Genomic DNA, 16,876 nt, shown 5'->3' on the forward strand with positions numbered 1-16,876 from the left:
ATTTTAAAAGATGAAATATCGCGATCGTATTTAAAATTAAATTTACGAATTAATACATCTTTAGTTCTAATTTTAGTCGATATGTATGACTTTATATCATCCGAAGAAGTATCTTTAGCAAATCTAGAGATAAAGATTGATCTTCTCGGAGGAATTACAACCAACTTTTTGGTAATGATGTCTGATGTGCGGGGCTCCGAATTATTCGGAGGAACTAAGTTAGACAGTGGAGCTTCAGATGTTGATGGCAACACTGTTAAATCAACGGTTTGACTATTTTTTGAAGTAGACCTAGTGGATATGGTTTTAGAAATCGGAGGCTCCAATGCCTGAGGGCATGGAGAAGATAAATTAATAAGTTCTAAGGACTGGGATGGAGGATTTTTTTTACTAGAATCCGTGGCTGTCTTTTTAGGTGGACTAATAACATGCCCACCTTTATTTTCACGGCTATCTTCAGAGTGTGGAGGGTCGTCGAGACAAGTAAAAGATCTAAACATTTTTTCGTAATGCTTAAATTTCTCAACAAGCGCCGACAGATCCTTCCCGATCTCAGAAAAACCATTTCTGGACTGCCTGAAGAATTTAAATAAATCAACTTCGGTTGATCTACATTTTTGACAAGACCAACGAAGACCCTTACCCTCGTTAATAGCGTCTAATACTCTACCGCTCAAACCAGCACATTTTATATGGGCAATCCCATCGCAGAGCCAGCATGGCACATAGGAGTCGCTTTTAACGTGGCAATTGGTGTAAATACACGACATGTTTAAAATTATATTTATTTTTAGGTTTTAGAAGCAAAAAAGCAAAAACAGTTTTGAAAACGATGTATTAATCAGTGAACCAATCAGCTGGTAAATATCAGTTAGCGAACAGTTTTAAATGCACTGTATATTAGACACCTAATAAACACAACGCAAACAGCTGTGACAAAGATGAAACAGCAGAAATGACAAAAAGACAAAAAGAGCAAAATCAATGTGCACAAACAAAAACAATTGTACAACAACAATATATTATATGAAACAAAATACTCGGCACATGCAATTAAGAATATCAAGTTAAATTAATCAAATCTACGGGAAATTTTGAAATTTTACTTATCTTTAAATTGTGCACCAGAAGTTTATTAACACTTTTTTTAATTTTTTACTTTAATAAGCGTAAACAGCTTTATCAAACACAAAATTTAAACAGATCACAGAAAAACACAGCTTCACAGCTTGACGTTTGCGTATTATCTTGCAATTAATATTATACTGTCTGTATATTTCTCATTCTGTCCATTTCTTTCAATGCGAAGAAAATTTTCGGCACCCTGCTTTTTAGCTACACTTTTTACCTAACGTGCTAGATTTGACCTTAACAAACAATATTTTCAATGTATTTCAATTAAATAGGTAATACACATATTCTGAATATAAACCAAATCGGAGCACAGATATTTTTAATTATATAGACTCGCGCGCCACATATCTGCCAAAATTTTTTGTGAGGTTATTTCTTTTCACGTAATCAATATGCATTCGAAATGTGATCTTAATCGGATCATAAATACGGTTTTTCCAAATATCTCGAATCCTGCGCCACCTATCAGCATTGCGGATTTATTTCTTTTCACGCAAGTAATATATGTTCTAAATATGAACCAGATCAGACTATAAATGTGGGTTTTACAAATATCTCGACTCCTGCGCCACCTAGCGGCCAAATTTTTTTTGGATTTATTTCTTTTCATATAAGTAATATATGTTCCAAATATGAACCAAATCAGACTATAAATGCGGGTTTTACAAATATCTCGACTCCTGCGCCACCTAGCGGATTAAGTCATCTTTTATATTGCATTGTCCTCGAGTACCGAGCTAAGTTTGAAGTTTCCAACTGCAAAGTTCCAGGACATACAAAGATACATACATACATACATACAAGTGAAGTTACCCTGTAGTGAAATGAACTAGTTGTAAACTACCTCACAACTAGTATGAACCGCATGCCCAACTAGTCAGCTAACTATCTTTTTTTCCATGCAATCAACTGGTATTTTTAACATGGGGATGTCCTACGAGATGGCAATTGTCAGATTTCGGTAAGAAATATACCAGTCTCATACTAGTTCAAAATAGACAGAAAAATACTAGTCAAATTATGGACCAAAACCACTATTTTGGGAGTCAAAAAATAAAATGAATTCATGAATATACAATAAAAACTTTTTATTGAGTACACTTTAATATATTACACATTTTTATTTAACAGCCGTAGATTTGCCAATAAACAGTGCTACATAAATACTCCAAACTTTCAAACACAAATTTAAATGAATTTTTCATTAAATGTTATTAAAAGTAAAATGTTTCAGTTACAATAAATACTATTTTTTTTTAATTATATTGAATATGCAAAAGAAAACATTTTAGTTAAAAATAAAATGAATACTTTAGTTCATTTTTGAGTGAACTAAAATAAAAATAAAATTAAATTCATTAACTTTGGACATTTCAGTATTTTATTTTTAAAAATTTATAAAAGTAATAACCAATGTTTAAAATTTGAGATTTGGATAAGAATAAAGTAAAGAAATAATTGAAGCAGTTATTAAATATTCTTAATTTTTGTCTATAGTTTGGCTTGTTGTTGATAATAGAAATTAATCAATTAATTATATTTATCGTAATTTAATCATTAAACGGTTATCAAAAAAACATGCCTTAGTTAATAACCATTATGAATATTAATCATTATTTAACAGGTATTGTATAATTGAGTACGTACTCGATTTAATGGTTTACAATATACCCAAATAAAAGTTATAATATTTTGTGTACTTTATTGTATTAAACTGTCGACGTCAAATAAAACAGTGCATGAATAAATCGTTTTGTACTTAGTACAAGTCTGGTCATTTTCGAACTAGTTCGGTTTCTGTCAGGAAATTCTAGTTGTAAACTAATATTTTTCCTGACTAGTTTGGGATTTCACTGCAGGGTAAATAAAAGCTTGTAAAAAAGGAACACCAGCTACACCTTTGGCAATTAGAGGAAAAGCTCAAAATGAAAAAAAGAACACGATTTACGCATGAAACTTATGCAGGAGAAACATGATGCTGAAATTGAATGTTTTATCAAACATTTTTAAGCTTTAAAAACTGAATCATTAGTTTTGCGTACATGCATTTTTAGCATGTAAAACATTGCGAATATTAACAAAAAAAAAATACTATACTCAATTTCGTGAATAACAGTATATTCATTTACCACATTGTACTAAAGTATTTATCGATACGATTTTTTCTAGTGCTGTTAATAATTTGTTCGCCAGGTCTACGAATTATTATGTACATTAAGAACTTCTTGAACCTTGTCCATTAATTCAAGTGGAAGCATTGGCGCTCCTTTTTCATTTTTCAAACAACAAATATTATGCAGCACCGCTGTTGCAACTATTATGCCTTGAACCTTTTTAAGATTCATGCGAATACCCAAAGACAATACTGGAAATCTTCGTTTCCATACTCCATATGAACGGTCAATACAATTCCTGGTTCTAATAAGCAATTCATTGAACAGATTTTCAGCCGCGTTATTTACTCTCAATAATGGTGTTATAACTGTATCAGTATTTTCATATTCCCTATCTGCTACTACAAAGCTTCTGCCAAATTTTCCAGATTGCAAGTTATAACAAATACGGGAATTGCGAAATATACACCCCTATTCTGCAACTCTTTCGTATTCGGATTTTACGAATCGTAGAAATAATATGCTGCAATCCGAATTGTATTTTCGAACTTTCGAAAATCGTAACAATGGCATGCCTAAAAACGAACGAGTAAGCTTTTTTGCGTAATTTTGTACGAAAACAATTCTGCGACGGAGGCGAGATAAAAGATTTAAATCGGTGTGTGTTTGCAGGTAATATTAGTGGTGTTCATTTAAACAGATAAATTTGCCTTTCACATATACGTTGCCCCTTATCGAGAAACTTGGGTCCGGTTTAGTTATTTGTACAATGATTTTCGGTTGTTGTGTCCAAACGCATAACCGGAATCCAAAAACTTTAACATCACGTGTAACCAAAGGATTAAAATTTTATTTAAAATAAATGTTTCAAATTTCCGACCACTAGCTTATTAATAAATTCGATTTGCACTATGCACTTTTTTGCAAATTTCGACGTGGGTTCTGCGCAAAAATACTGTGGATGGCGTAGCAGGAGTGATATACACAAGAAGTGTTCTTCTTATTTGGTGCTGTAACCGCCTAAGCGATTTTGGCCGAGTTCAGCAAAGCACGCCAGTCGTTTCTCTTCTGTGCCAACTGACGCCAATTGGAAACGCCAAGTGATGCCAAGTCCTTCTCCACCTTATCTTTCCATGGCAGTGGGGCCACCCTCTTCGTCTGCTACCACCAGCGGGTTCCGAGTTGAATACTTTCAGAGCTGGAGCGTCGGTGTCCATTCGAACGACATGGCCAAGCCAGCGGAGCCGCTGTATTTTAATTCGCTGCATTATGTCCATGTCGTTGTAAAGCTCATACTGCTGATCGTTCCATCGTCTACGATACTCGCCGTCGCCAAACGCGTAAAGGCCCGTAAATCTTCCGCAAAATCTTTCTCTCGAAGACTCCAAGAGCCACCTCATCGGATGTTGTCATTGTCCATGCTTCTGCGCCATATACCAGCACGGGCATGATGAGTGACTTATAGAGCGTGGTTTTCGTACGTTGAGAGAGGACTTTACTCCTGAATTGCCTACACAGTCCAAAGTAGCACTTGTTGGCAAGAGTGATTCTGCGTTGGATTTCCATGCTGACATTATTATCAGTGTTAATGCTGGTTCCCAAGTAAACGAAATTCTCTACTTTCTCGAAGTTGTAACTGTCAACAGTGACGTGGGTGCGAAGGCGCGAATGTGCTGACTGTTTGTTTGATGACAGGAGATACTTCGTTTTATCCTCGTTTACCACCAGACCCATTCGCTTTGCTTCCTTATCCAACTTGGAAAAGGCAGAACAGACTTCGCGGATTTTGATACCGATGATATCAGTGTCATCTGCATAAGCCAGCAATTGCACGCTCTTGTAGTAAATTGTTCCTGAGCGGTTCAGTTCTGCAGTTCTTATTATCTTCTCAAACATCAGGTTAAAGAAGTCACATGAAATGGAGTCGCCCTGTCTGAAACCCCGTTTTGTGGCGAACGGCTCGGATAGGTCTTTACCAATTCTGACGGAGCTGGTGGTATTAATCAACGTCATTTTACACAGCCGTATGAGTTGTGAGGGGATGCCAAATTCAGACATAGCGACGTATAGGCAACTCCTTTTAGTGCTGTCAAAAGCGGCTTTAAAGTCGAAAAATAGGTGGTGAGTGTCGATCCTTTCCTCGCGGGTCTTTTCCAGGATTTGGCGTATTGTGAAAATCTGGTCTATAGTGGATTTGCCAGGTCTAAAGCCACACTGATAAGGCCCAATCAGTTCATTGACGGTAGGCTTCAGTCTTTCACACAATACGCTCGTTAAGACCTTGCTGATCCCGCGGTAGTTGGCGCGAATGGAGGGGTCACCTTTCTTGTGGATTGGGTAGAGCACACTTAAATTCCAGTCGTCGGGCATGCGTTCATCTGACCATATTCTGCAAAAGAGTTGATGCATGCACCTTATCAACTCCTCGCCGCCGTACTTGAATAGCTCAGCTGGCAGGCTGTCAGCTCCAGCAGCTTTGTTGTTTTTCAGCCGCGTTATTGCTATTCGTACCTCGTCATAGTCAGGCGGTGGAACGTCGATTCCGTCATCATCGACTGCGGGCTCGGGTTCTTCTTCTCCGCAACTTTCAGATCCCTATAGCGGTCCCACATAGCGCGTGTTGCGCCCGATCGCAGCTCTGCAGCTTCCTGGCACTCCTCATCGTACCAGTTGTTCATTCGGGCTCGCTGAAATCTGGCTACTTCTTCGGCGGTGGTACTCAGAGAGCGAGGAATGTGGTTCCACTCCTCGCATATGTCGGTTTGTTGAAGAGTACTCTCTGAGAGCAGGTGTGAGGGTCGAGTAGCGAAAGCACTGGCTGTCTGTTGTGATTGCAGCTTTTCGACGTTAAGCATTCCTTGCATATTTGGGCGCACATTTTTTGCTGCACAGAGGCGTGTGCGTATCTTGGCAGCAACAAGATAGTGGTCCGAGTCGATGTTTGGGTGAAGAAGTGTTGTATACCTTAAATACGCGGAAGCCCCTCTTCTCCGGCAACACCGAAAGGAGTATTCTACTTAGTAAGGGTTATAATCCCTAAGCGCGGCCGAAGGCAGAAGCAAGTGCAACAGGTGGTGAACATAACAAAGTTGCACTTGTTATCTTTGTTAAATCATTCCCATAGCGCGCTCTTATCCACGGTTTCCTTAAAAATATGTAAAATCAAACAAATTTACTATAAATAACCACTTGATGAGTGTTTTTATAAGCTTTTATTTAACTTGGTCATTCCACGCAAATCGCGGAAATTTCCAATCGATTTTAAACTGACTTCCCGACAAGTTAGAGACTTGAAATTTTCAGCATAGTTCCAATCACGATGACACTGCAATTTAAAATGTAAATGAATTCTCCATATGGTCCAGGGGTCTTGATTCAAAGGCGGTCAAAAAATAGTTAGATTTATGGCTAACAGAGCGTAATTTACCAAAGAACGTAAAACCACTATAAAATTGTTAAAGCTGCCGGCGCGCCGCGGCGGTAGTGTAGCAAAGCTATTCCTAGTCTAGATATGGACCTCGTTGTAGGCGTCATATCAAGGAGATACAATTAAAAGACTCCAGATGTCGCCCCGTCAGAAGAAGTTAAATATTGCGCCTAAATATATGCCATGCTACAGCGTAAATGGGCGATACGCCATCTCTTTAAATAAAATTAACTGCTGCTATATGTATGTACATATGTATGTTTATACAAAACGTAAGCAAACAACATTTGGCTTGCCAAGTCTTCTGTTCTCTTCCATTGCAAGTTGAATTATTTTAATATCTATTGGAAAATTTTGTACATAAAATAAAATAACACTTTTTAATATACAACGCTTTTATAAATGGACTAAAAATTATATAATAAAATAATGTAAAAATAATGTAACATTATTTTATTTTTAATTCCTTTCCATTTCGTTTTCCTTCATTCAACTATCTTCGAAAAACACCTGATAGCTGGCAATGCTGCACATGTTTCCATAAGGGTTGCAGCATGCGGGATAGTGCTATCCACTGTTGCCAACTTGGTGCTTTTCGCACTAAATTTAATGCTTTTCTTTATTCAAAACGCGAACATTTTTGAGTTTAGTGCTTGGTGCTTTTTTGGTGCCTTTGTTTTTGGTTTGAAGACACCAAATCTGAAAATCTTAAAAAAGGGGCTCAAAATGTATAGCAATCGTAAGTTTAGTAAGAAACTTTAAAAAAATGGGAACGAAATCACAATGACAATCATAAGCTATATGTTTACCAACAAAATATGTGGCAGCACTTTTAATTATGCTAGAATTTCTCTCGGTAATTCGCCATTGCTGGGAATAGACCTTTAAACCTTTACTTTGGCTCAATTTGTTATATTTTTTTAAGACTATTTAAAAAAGCAACAGCATCTCCTAGCAGTAAACTTTTTATCTAACGAACCTTTTGAAAAAAGAAAATAATCAAAATCGGGTGGCATTTTTCCCACTATGCGCCAGTGGATAATACCCTCAAATAAGACACACTAAAACGGGAAATCAAATTTCGTTATGTTCCTTTAGTTTACAAGATCATAAGAGACTTCAGTGTAGATGCAAACTAACACTTAGTTCAGAAACTTCTTTTCTTTTCTTGTTTTTTTTTCGATAAGAACTGTAGAAAAAAATAAGCAAAACGAAGAAAAATATAATATTTAAACAGTCAGGAAAAATTATTCAACTTTGCTTACATCTAAGCGAAACCGCAAGGCTGGACACACAAGAACAAGAGTCTTAACGTCGCTTGTACGAAAATATTTGAATTTAAAGAAAATAGAATAAATTCGTCCGGCGAGCAAGAAACATTGGTTCTTATTCATTTGAATTAACATCCCTACAATACAATTTTTCATGCATACAAAGTCGATTAAATACTCCAATACAAATTTGGTGCTTTTTTCGAGAAAAACGCGATATTTTCTTGGGTTATGTCCTTCTTCAAATTCAAAACTTGGCAACACTGGTGCTATCATTCGTAGAACCAGGCCATCTTGCAACAATATCAAGAATCTTCAATTCACTATCACACAAAGTTTGCGTTATTATTGCGAAAAATCTTATTCTACTGCGAAATATTTCAGCGTCATCCCCATCAGCAATTTAATAGCGAAGATACAAAAATATTTACAAAGAAAATTCGTTTAATTGCCACCGGGGGAGCATATTTTAATATGGGTACAGTCCATAGCAGCAATAACACCAGGAAACTTTGCTCTTTCAAGGAAATTAGCTTTACATTCACCCAAATCTGTCACAGTTTTTGGAAAAGATATGAACTCATTCCGAAGCATAGCTATATGATGGCTAACTTTTGATACTATGCGGAGACAGAAGCTTGTGATAAACAATAAACGTCGCCATTCATGCGTCGCATACAACCGGTGGCATAATATCTCAATGTAAAGAAAAGCATAAGTTTAGTTGAAACTGCGTTATTCCTAAAAGAAAATTTTATTGGAAATAATCTACCAACATTTTAGGTAGAATAAAGGATATTCACCAATTGGTTTTCGAAGAAATTAATGGTCGAATTGATTCAATTACTTGCCAAATTGCTTCTTTACTTAACCGGAATCTGTCGCGAAAATCTCTAGCGCTATACGCCTGAAATAAGCAAAGACGTCTGTTGAATACACGTTCACGTCGATGTAATAAAAAGCTCCAGATTTGTTCGATTTCTGCATCGCTTTCAGCATCAGATTCTGAACTTGTACTGTGTGAAAACATGGTTTAAATAAATATTAACATTTATTTTTAAATTTGACTTTATTGGGTAGGTTCAGAAGCCGCAGAAGTTGACCGCAACCGTTGCTAAAAAAAATCAGTGATCGTAATGCGTCTTCTGAACGGCTTGATGCATTAGCTGTCAAATTCAAAACACACAACATGTTGTCTCGTATAATCAGAAAAATATTACGATCTTCTAACACGCGACTGTTCAGTTGATCAGAAGTACAAAACAATGCGTTTAGAAGGTGCAATCGCAACAGTTACGGAGCTGTTGCGCCTTAAGACTGGTTTTCACTATGTCATATTTTGACGCCAAAATTTGGCGACATATTTTAACACAACTTTATCTCCTTTATCCATGCCTTTACCGATGATATTATGGGCCAAAAACAGACAGATAGCCGATTTAGCAGCGCATGTACACGACTAAAGACCTATCCTGATCCAAATCAATCGATAAACCGCTTTTTAATCCCATTCGACAATGTGTTTTCACTTATTTGAGGACAAATGCCACTGAATTTGACATAGTGAAAATCAGCCTTTATGAACGTGCCCATTTTGTAACGTTTTTCCTACATTTTCCCTTGTGCCAAAATATGGATTTCATTCATGGTACAATTATTAGGGCCGTTTTCTAATGTAAGCAGTAAAGTTGCCTTTACTAATAGGGCAGATAAATTGAGTAGTCCACTTGCAAACAGCGTTATGTGATTTTATAATAGAAAGTCATAAATTTGAAAAAAAAAACAGCTACGACAACAAGTAACATTTAAATTGAATCTTTTTTATTATTACCTGAAAATTTGGATAAATAAGAGCCTTGTAAAATTGTAACATAACATAACATGACATAAGATAACATTAACAGTCTATATGACCTAAAGCAGTTTTCTAAGTTCATCAGAAGATGTATACTTTTGAAAGTTTATAAACAAGTATGATAGCGACTTTTGGAAGAAGAGTTAACATTTGATGCTATTTCAGAATATAAAAAGATTTTGCACTGTGTTGTTAGTGGACATGAAACTACTATAAATACTGGTACGTAATCCTCCAAAAACTAAAAATCGAAAAAAATTTACATAGCGCACTTTGCAAGTGGACTACTCAATTGTTCTCACTTTAAAGTGTTTTCGTTTTCTTATCTTACCGGTAAAAATAAATTTGTTATTCCGTAGAGTGAAACTTCACTACGTTTCCGGGAGTGAAACTTCACTACATTCGTTATAAAATTTCAGAGGTTAGCAATGCAATATAAGCAAATATAGAGCTAGAGCAACTGTTAGCAAAAACCTCAACCTTGGTTTATATATCTACTATATCTGACTCATGAATAATGTGACCAACCGTACTTCTTTCGGAAGTACAGTACTTCTTTTTCGCTCTTGTACTTCGTACAGTCAAATGTACTTCTTTGCTTTATTTTATACTTCAGGAGGAAGATTTTGTAACCAGTTAGCGACAATTTTCGGATCGCTATCGCAGATTTTGACGCATGATATACATTTTGACGGATGATATTTTGCGTCAAAAAGTGTGATAGCAATTCGAAAATTGTCGCTAACTGGTTTAAGAATCTCCGCCCAGGTCCTGTACTTCTCCGATTTTCTGGACGACCGTCACATGCACTGGGCGATAAATTTTTTCCATTAAAGTCACAGGGGACCGTAATTCAATTGGTTGGATCGTATTTATGCGAGCTGCGTGAGGACCGGGTACATCGCTAAGGCTTGGAGGGTAGTCAGTGTTTCGCTCACCTCGAAGGCCGGAAAAGGCTCTCACGTTTCCCCTAGATATTTTAGGCCTACCAGTCTGTCTTCGTTTTTGCTAAAAACTGATAGACTTGTACATAAGAAACGCGATCTCTTTTGACTGTCTTTCAAGACCTCAACACATTGGTAAAGTGGTCAGAGGAACCCTTCCCGCATAAAGATTATGCAGTAGGGGCCTTCTTCGATAGCGAGGGGGCCTTCAACAGTGTCACTCCAGAGGGAATGGTCAAGTATATTCACAATCTGGGGGTTGAAACCAACCCAATAATACGATGTTTCCACGATTCGCAATTCGCTCTCTAAGTAATTCGCTAAGTAATTCGTGAGTTACCCTGTTTCCACGAAACACATTAGTAATTCATTTGGCAGCTCTGGTTCTTGTTCTTGTTCTTCGCTATTTATTATTATTTTTGTGTACTGCAAATATCGAATATGGAGCTAAAATTTAAGTTACCATCAACAATTTTAATATATATAGATAATATTTTATTAATATTATTCTACAACCAGAAAAAGTCCCAGCAAATGGGACCAGGCCGGTGAAAACTTCGATATATTTCCGATAAATATTAGAGAAGGCACCGATTCGTTCGTCATTCGCATGGTAATTCGATCTGAATTACTTACAAATGAGGTAATTCGCTCTCAAAATTTTGTATGGCGAATTACGTAATTCGGAAGGTAATTGGCAAGACGAATGACGAATGGGAGAGCGAATTACGAGTCGTGGAAACATCGTATAAGGCTTATCTACAGCCTACTTCGTAACAGAACTGTCGCGGCGGAGTGGGGGAGCGCCTGCACTCAGTGCAGAGTCATTAGGAGCACTCCAAAAGGTGGTGTTCTCTCTCCTCTGCTCTGGATTGCGGTTGTAAACGACCTTCTAGAGAAACTGGCAAAAACGGGCTGTGGGTGATCGCCTATGTAGATGATGTGGAACTTTTGGTTAAGGGACGATTTCTAGACACCCTTTTTGATCTGGCTCAAGGTTATCTGAACCAGGTAACTAGCTAGGCGATCAACGGTAGCTGTCGTGGAAGCCTAACATTGAGGAAAGGGTAAGAAAGGTGTCGGTTGCCTTGTACTGCTGTAGGGGAGCTATCGGTAAAAGGTGAGGTCTTTCATCTAAATTAATTCATTAGCTCTAGGAAACCAGATCTAAGCCTGTATTGTTTCAAGGAGCCCTTGTGTGGTGGAACTCACTAGAGAAGGCTACACTTGTAAAATAGGAATTAGCGGAGCATTAGGAACCACAGCTACACTGGCGCTTAACATACATATGTTGAACACGGCGCCTGCGGATATTGCAGACAGAATTGTCGCAGCACGAAATGCTATTGCGCTAAGGGAAACCGGAAAGAAAAGAAGAAGTTTCTCTGCTGCAGCAAATGTTTTTATAGGGCACTTTAAAACACCTTACTTCTCAAGGGCTAATGATGGAGGTTCTTACAGGCCATTGTGCGATTGGTATGCATGTGGTGAGTCTAGGAATTTCAACTGATCATTTTTTAACAGCTGTCATGAGGAAGATGAAGTGGACTCATCTCCACACTTTCTTTTAGACTGTCCAACCTACGCGAGGCTAAGATGGAAGCATTTTGGCTCGCACTTCTGAACAAACACTGAGCTCTTAGGGATCGAAATTAGCCGCATTCGAAATTTCGGAATCAGCTCGCAGCGTTAACTTAACCCAGCCTAACCTGTACTTCTTTGAGCTATGAAATAGTTGGTCACATTACTCATGAACCAAAACCAAACCAAAATTTAAAGTTGGGTACAAATTTTTAAAGGATGCATCGGGTGAGCAACAATTTATCGATTCGAGAAATTAATGCGGTGATGAGCAAACGAAAACTCGTATATCGAGACGATAAAGTGGCTGGTAATCTAAAGGTTAGATGAGAAAACGGCCCTTAAAGGTATTGTCTTCCCAGAGATTTTTGCTTCACATCAAAATTCGTGCTCCCTTATTTTCAATTTGACGCAGTTCAATGTTGATTCTTTTACTTTTATTTGGATTTGCGTTTTGTTTTCGCTCAATTTAATTTTAATAATTTTTCAAAACAAAAGGAAATGTTTGAAATAAAGTGAGCTATAAAAATTTTTAATTTATTTATAAAGCCAATGTTTATTTTCCGGCTTTTGCAAATTAAATAAGTTCTCTGCAAGAAGGTTTGTTTAAACAAATACGTGTAAATATATGGTATATGGCAGGGGTGGGCAACGAGCCTCATGTAAATTCTAAATGCTACAAAGAGCCACAAAAAAACTACAAAATCAAAAATTTTACTTTAATTAAAATTATTATTATATATGAAAAACATTAATTTTATTATTATTATAATGTACGTAAGGTAGATATTAAAGAAAATTCAAGTGGCCAAATTTTCAGAATCTGGTTTTACGTCAGTTAAAGTCGTTCGTAACTGTTCTGTTAAATAATCGTTAGCCAATAGGTACGTTCGTTTAAAATCTCTGGTAAAAAAATTCTCCAAAATGTCATCTGTTCTCTCACAAAAGAGAAAAATATCAAAAATAGTACGCGAACAGAAAATTTGCAGAAACTGGTAAGTTAGACGAACAGCTGATAGAATTTTTGTTTACATTCAAAAGTATACATACAATTGAAATTGTAAGAAAACAAATTCCGAAGTTTTATTCTGCCACAGTTCACTGACTAAAGGAATAATTACTTACTTCTTACAAGTTTAATTAGTCGAATTTTACTATTTTAACTTCCAAACCATCAAATTCAATTTGGGGATTTACGTAAATTCCAACCAGGTGTTTTTGATCCGCTGTTTTCTTGTTGGCAAATTGCTGGTGGCTATAATTTTTCCAACAGAAACTAGCAGCGTTGGCTCAAAATGAAATGTCATTTCGCTCTCTCATTTTGCAAGTTTTTTGCGTACGTAAACACAAAAAGCTGATAGTTGTACGCGAATGCTACTAATTGTGAGAGGTATTATGACTTTATGAAATTCATTGTAGAGTACAAAGACTCACAGTTACGCCACGCGCACACTGCAGACGGCATCCAACCGACATCGGACGTCTGTTAGTAGCGATAAATTCAAACATGGTTGTTTTCCTTGTCCGATGCTTGGTGAAAAGTACTAAAATGGACTACGAAAAATTAACTTATTGGGACGGTCAAATTGTTCGGCCGTAATCGGTCGGCTTATCGGATGCAAATTGCGCCTAGCGTTATACGTTGTACCTAAAATTGAAAATATACGGCACGCAGCTGTTTTCAACAGCGGATATTTTAAATCTGGTATTGTTGCCGGAATTCAAGCAATGGCAAAGCTGTATGTTGCATTTTCAGTGCCTTATCTTCTTTTAATTCCAAAAACTCCAACTCTTCTTTGCTTTTCTTAAAAAGCAGTATTTCGGATACAGTAAAATCATCCTCAATTATATTACATAAAAAAGGGTTTATGAAGTATGCAAACGTACATTTAAATAATTTCAAATCGGCAAACCTTTTTTCAAAATCTGCTTTTAAATCATGTGCAAAATTCGTTTCTAGCCATGCAAAATGATGAAATATTCTTGTTTTGAGATCATGAATAAAAAGACGTAGTTTAGTTTCAAAACTTAAAATAATTCAGATCAAAAACATTTTTATTTTCTTCTTGGAGAGACAAATTCAAGTTTTGCAAATATTCAGAAAGCCAATTTTAATTCTCCAATTGCGGGTAGTATTCCGATCTTAATTTGCATATGTGTATATAAAAAGAATAAAATAAAAATACAACACAATGGAAATGAATGTCCAGCAAAGAAATATGTATTTTAAAAAGAAAAAAAAGAGCCAAAATTTTCTAAGCAAAGAGAAAATAAAAAGACCCGCACTTTGCTAAGCAAAGAGCCGCATTTGGCTCGAAGAGCCGCGTTTGCCCACCGTTGGTACATGGGGTATGGAAATATCCCTTTCCCTAGCAGTAAACCTTTTAGTGTCGGCAACAATGATGCTTTTCAAATAAGGCAGATCCGAATATGCGCTCTCTGGGAAGACAATACCTGTAATTATTGTACCATGGATGTCATTCAACAAAAAAAAATTATTTAATTTGAGTTTAACTACGAGAATATCAGGGTTTAAACTATGGTTAACTTTATACTATGAATACAGAAATCAGCACACTGAGAGAAATGATGCATAGTAAAAATGAATACTTTATACTTTATTTACAACCATGCTGTCGAGTTTAAATAGCGGCAAATCAGCTGCACTTGATAGTAGTTGGTTGAATAAGGAAAATGAATTAGCAACAAGAGTTTACGGGATGTACATAGATCAGTGGTTAACGCTTCTGACTTTGAACATCGAATTCGCAGGTTCGATCCCTGCTGAAGTCTAGAAAAAAAGAAGTCTGATGAGGAGATGTGGTGATCTCCGAAATAGTGCTATAACTTCTAACGCTTAGACTTTGTTGCTTTTTTCAATTTTTCCTAATAAACAATCGTGGTACAAAGCTCAATAAAAATATTAAAAATAAAGAATACTTTATATTTGATTATCGTTTAAAAATGTTCGTATTTCAAAATAATATTTTCATACAAAATTTGTTGCTCACGTATTTGACTGTTCACACCTGGGTATGTATACATACCCTGCAAAAACTGGGACTAATCCGGGATGACTCCAGGAGCAATCGCAAAGGAGCATGCGACTTATACCACTTTTGATCTCTTTATGTGGAATGAACTGTTCGCTTTTGTTCGAGCATGTCCTATGAAGAGACTAATTGTTCACCTTTATACCCGAACGGGTATAGAAAGCGACTAGTTACTTTAAAAAATAAAAACAAAAATTTGCGCCAGCTGAGATTCGAACCGGGGTGCTCAGTTTTGTTAGGCGAATACTCTCTCTGTGTGCCAACGCCGCACATTAAATTTCATTGACTAAGTGCGTACATATCACTAAATCGTTAATAGTACCCGTTAGAGATGAGTTGGGGACTAATTGATCTCCAATTATACCCATAACGGATGAGTCGAGACTAATTGACCTCCATTAGTAACCGTATGAGACCAGTTGCGCGTAATTAATGCCCAATTGTACCCGATTGAGAGTAGTCTTGGAATACTTATAGAGATTAGTCGCACAATTTTTTGCAGAGTACGCATCCCAAACAGTGTTGCCACGAATCATTTTTCGTGGTAGCCAAATTCCTTTAAAAAAGGGCTAAAAAAGAGCTAAAACAAGTAAGAGCAGCGCTATCTTCAGCTATGCCGAAGGCTTCAAACCCTTCATGAGCATCTGAAAATTTTACTTTAACAGATTACTGCATTTGAATAAATTGACATATATATTCACAGCAGGCATAGACAGAGGAGACACATATATAAAAAATCATATCTAAACAATCAGAGGTATGGAAGATATACCTTATATAGCACCAATCTAAGGGATTTTCACTGCTGTGCGATCGGTACGTAAACCGGTAACACAATTTAATGGGTTTAGCTTCCTACATAAAGGAGATACATATATCGCAAAAACTGGTATCTGGACAATCAGTGGTACAAGAGATTAAGATTATACAGCATAGATTTTAACGATTTTCTCAGTAGACTTTGTATTATTATTTAAAAAATAGCTTAAGAAATTTATCGGTTTTAGCTGTCCAAATAAAGGAGTTTTACAGTCAAACCCCATATCTGAACAATCAGTTGTATGGGGGCAATAAACAGGTTATAGTGACCCGATCTTTGTTAATTTTACTGTCAACTTTCTGTTGATAATGAGTGAAAATAGTGCGAAATTTCATGTTTCTAGCTGCATAGATGGAGTAGTTATAACAAAAAATCGCATATCTGAACAGTCAGTTGTATGGGAGCTATATGTAAAAGTGGCCCGATGTTTGTTATTTTCACTGTAAGTATTCTTTTGATATGAAGTGACAACAGTGCAAAATTTCATGTGTCTAGCTACTTAAATGGAGAAGTTATAACGAAAAATCTTATATCTGAACAATCAGTTGTATGAGAGCTAAAGGTTATAGTGACCCGATCTTTGTAATTTTCACTCTAAGTTTTCTATTGATAATGGGTGGAAGTATTGCAAAATTTAATGTTCCTAGCTGCATAAATGGAGAAGTTATAACGAAAAA

This window comes from Rhagoletis pomonella, unplaced genomic scaffold (assembly GCF_013731165.1).
Source record: "Rhagoletis pomonella isolate Grant_MI unplaced genomic scaffold, Rhpom_1.0 Rhpom_scaffold_00003, whole genome shotgun sequence".
NCBI classification, from domain to species: domain Eukaryota; kingdom Metazoa; phylum Arthropoda; class Insecta; order Diptera; family Tephritidae; genus Rhagoletis; species Rhagoletis pomonella.